Raw genomic sequence first — 4,632 nt, 5'->3', positions numbered from 1 at the left:
CTGAAAGCTTGTGTTTTCAAATAAGCCTGTTGGACTATAACTTGGTGTTGTGTGATTTCTGACCTCTTTCTATTATGTTCAGTGCCCTGTTGAGTGATGTACTCTGTATTACTTGTGGTATAGCTTGGTCTCATCTATAATGTGGGTGTTTGTCGGTTGGGTGCTCTTTGTTCCTTCTGCTAAGAGCACCAATCCTAAAAGAATTGGATGCCAAACAATGTTCTCTGTAACAAAACCAGAAGTTGCTGGGAAAGCTCAGCAGGTCTCGCAGCATCTGTGACTAAAAATCAGAGTTAACATTTCCCTTTCCCAGTGACCCTTCCTCAGAACTGAGCTTTTCCAGCAAATTCTGTCTTTGCTCTTGGTTTGCAGCATCTGCAGTTCTTTCTGTTTTTATAATGTTCTCCTGTAAATTTAACGATTGTGACCAGTTGTTGAGGATTAGTTCTGCAAAACAAAAATGAAAAATTAATTAGTAAAATGCTTCAGTTGAGACGAGTGTTTCCAGCACCCTTCTCCTTTTTACATCCAAGCGAGTCCATGTATCACTCATCTTATTTACCTTGTATGGTCTCACTCACTTGGGTGCAAACCTTACCTCTCGTACTGGGTCCTGCTTTCACTTCTACCTTTCTATCATACAGAAATAGTTAATCTCTAATCTGTTGTACCTCAAGCAGCTGCATGTACTGCTTTCTCAAATCATTTAACCCTTTCACTTGTGGGTTCTGTTTCATCATTACCAGTCACAACATTCATAAGTTCATAAGATATAGGGGCAGAATTAGGCCATTTGGTCCATCGAAATCTGCTCCGCCATTCGATTTTATGGCTTATATGCTCCTCACCCCCATTTTTCTGCCTTCTCCCCTTAACCCTTCAATCCATTACCAATTAAAAATCTAACTTCTCCTTAAATTTACTCACTTTCCCAGCATCCACTGCACTTTTTGGGGTAGCGAATTCCACAGATTTCACAACTGTTTGGGAGAAGTAGCTTCTCCTCAACTGTTATAAGTTGTTCCCTGGCAATCTCCTCGCCCTTTCTATCATTAACTCAAATGAAGTTAATCCAGTTCCCTTTCTGGGTGTTGCCCTCAGTCCCATTAGGATACTGGTAGGCCTGCTCATCACATGTATGGCATTTAGCTAATGCTTTCTTTAATGTTTTACTACATTTATTATGTGCTGTATGGGCAGTAAAGGATGTGAAATTTTGTTTGATTCTCAGCAATGTATAAACTTCATAAAATGCAGAAAGCATAAGCAGCCAAGAGTAGGCCAGTTAGTTCCCCTCAAGCCTGCTGCAGGAGTGTAGTGGAGTTGATGTAGAATCCTGTAAGGCAATAGAAAGCGGTGATGATCACTTTCCCACTCCTGTTTTTTTTTATCCTCCTTCTGATCCATCCACCAGACTTTTTGCTTCCCAGCAATTCCCCGTGGATTTCACTCTTCTTTTAGCATCGTCTTCATCACTTCGGCCGTTGTTCTGCTATAAACCTGATGATGGAGCCCTTGAAGACCTCCTTGAAGTTTACAGTCTTTCCTGTTTCACTAACCTTATCCTGCTTGACTCTGATATGAGTAATTTATTTTACATGCCAGCACTGTCCTATCTTTCTGATCAGCCCGGCTTTGACCTTGCTATCTCACTGTTTGTTCCTGAGGGGTCTGACCTCTCTGCGCAGCTTTTTGGCTTCGGTTACCTGATACACTCCTGCCGTGCCAGCCCAGAGCTATTTTCTCATCCTTCAGATTCTTTATATCGCATCCACATCTGTCCATGCAACTCTATGCTGTAACTATGGGTGTTAAACAAAAATCTACTCCCCCAAATGCAGTGTTACCCCAAGAGTATGGCACAAAATCCTGCTGATTATGCCAAACTGTCGTAATGACGCTTTCCAAACTGATAGACGACTCCAGTGGAACAGATAAAGATAATTTATTTCATGTGTGCATGGAGAGAAGCTTTAACATGGGTCAAAGCTTGTTTTGCCAAATTACAGAACTCCTGCAAGCTTTATACAGATTACAGCCTACGTATTACAAGCACAGTTACAATTCTCCCACTTCAACACCCATGTTTTTTTTTCCCACCGACTTTGTAGGCATTGCCTTTTCCTACCCAAGGAAATTTAACATTCCTTTAAAAGTTAAATGAAATCTTAATTAAGAAAGTAGATAAAACCAAAATAAGTAAAATGTGAAGTTGTTCATTCTCTGGGAAATTGACGTTCCTTAAAGATTAAATTAGCTTCTTTGGGCCATTGTTAATTGGGATGTTTAGCATTTTATTTTTATGTACTTTTTAAAACAAAACAAAGTTACACTACATTTGTCAAGGTATCATTTTTCAAATGATTTGACTTTTGTTACTTCCCATGTACTTGGTTAGCTTGCTGGTTACTGACAATATGGCTAAAGCTTTAACCTTTGCTAATTTAATTACTATGTACAATTTAAGAATTTGATTCTCACCCCATCGCAATCGTACTGATAATTAAACCTCTTACAGTATGTGTGTTTTTTTTTTGCTCCTGTTCACCTCTGAACTGTCAACAAATTTCCCTTCCTCTCTGAAGCACTTAGCACACACAGACACACACAGTTATGTGGGTCTCCATTGCAAGTTCTTCATCTGTTAAACTCAAACAATGTTGATTCTGTTTTCATGTTTGTTCCCAACAGTATTCTTTCCTTCTCCAAAGTTGGCACTCCTCTTGTCTTTCATTACTTTGATCCCCTTAAAATATTGTAACGTTATATGATTAATAACACACTTTCCCAAATTGCAGCCAAGCTCCTGCAAACACTGTTAATTCCAATCTTGCTGTGATATTTTTCTGTTAATTCCCACAGTTTGTTTTCCAAATATTGAGCACTCCAGTCTGTGTGGCTTTTTTTTTTCCCCTTTGTTGGAATTTAATGCTGTTACTCTCCTTTGAGGTTTTCTGTTCCAGCAAAAACTCTTTCCTCTTCATTACCCTACTTGGAATTGACCATTATGACTTTCCTTTACAACTTCTTTTCCTGAATCTCGGCTTTTTTTCTTAAATTCATTTATGGGCAAGGCTAGCATTTATTGCCCATTGCTAATGATCTAATTACCCAAAGGACAATTAAAGTCAATCACATTGCTATGAGCCTGGAGTCACATCTAGGTAGACTAGTTAAGGTAGGTTCCTTTCCCGAAAGGACTTTAGGGAACCAGATGAGTTTGTCTATCAGTCAACAGTGGCCATCGTTAGGGTATGTTATTCCATTTTTTAAAAGAAAAAAATTCTTATGGACCAGATCAGACCTCTTCAAATATTTTAGGGTACCCAAGACCCTAATATATTCTTATTTTGAAGGCAAATATAAAATGTCTTTTCCTGATGCAATGAGACTGGTCAAACTACTTGAAGTTAAGTAAAACACAATTTATTTAAATACTATAGTTTAAAATACAACCAAAGAAAGAGGAATTTAGAATAGCAACTCTATTGGAAAACTTAATAGAATAATAGATACAGTAACTATAATTAACTGTTCCAAAATAGTAACATCCCATAAACACACCCTTGGCAAAAGAAGAAAATTCAGATACAGATTCTCACATGCAATTCTCCAATCCAGGAGGGAAAAAAAATCGAAAATTCAGAGTAGCAGCCAGGAGATGTTCATAAAGCTTCCAACAGCTTTTGATGTTACGGAGAAACCGAAACCGAGAAATCTTAATGTGAGAATTGGTCACAGCCATTCAGGCTGTTTGGTGTTTTTTTTTGCTTTTTTTTTGAAAGAAGTTCAAGGCCTCCCAATCTGTTTACTCCAGCGGTCTTCAGTTGCCAGCTTGGCACTTTGCTTTACATCCTCTGTTCAAATCAAAAACAGGATAAAAAATAACCTCTTAAAGTGACAGTATCATCAGAAATTGACTTGAAATTTCACTATTTGCAGTGGTGGGATTGAAACCTATGCCCCGGAACATTAGCCTGATATTCTGGATTGCTTTTCTAATGACGTTACTGTTTTGCCAGCTCCACCCCACAAATTTGCATCTTGACCTCTGTGTTTCTTACCTACTTCACCTTCTAATTAGTTTTTATTTTTCCAATTGCTGTCTTCTGCATCACAATTCAACAGGTTCCCCTTGTACCCAAAACAATTTTCAGGCACAGTTGAATTGCTCCCTATTACGTGCAACTCTTATTGCACAAAAATAGAAAGTGTACTGCCGTTTACTTTGCTTTTTTTCTCATTAATTAATTCCATTTTTTAAAAAAAAGTTCAAAATAATTCATTAGCAGATCTGTAGTATTCACTTGGATGATTGCTATTTAAAAATTGAATATCACTAGTATTGCAATGTATTTATTGGCCCGAAATGATGTTGTTAGTTAATGGCTTTTGCTGTTGATTTTCTAAGAATAAAACTGCTACAAAAATAAGTGATCACTTTCGAGGTGCTTTATCACTTCCCAATGACACTTTAAATCTGTAGCCAGTCACTGAGATCTATTGATGTGCAGCAACACAGATGATAGCAAGCAAGTGAGCAGCTTTTCACATTGAAGAATTCATAAGCAGTGAGCCAAAAAAGCATTTTCTTTGGTTTAATGTAAATTTTAGATTTGAGTGGAGAAATCA

This window comes from Rhincodon typus, chromosome 11 (genome assembly GCF_021869965.1).
Source record: "Rhincodon typus isolate 14 chromosome 11, sRhiTyp1.1, whole genome shotgun sequence".
Classification (NCBI taxonomy): domain Eukaryota; kingdom Metazoa; phylum Chordata; class Chondrichthyes; order Orectolobiformes; family Rhincodontidae; genus Rhincodon; species Rhincodon typus.
The sequence above is the reverse complement of the archived record's forward strand: the minus strand, read 5'-3'. Positions refer to the sequence as shown.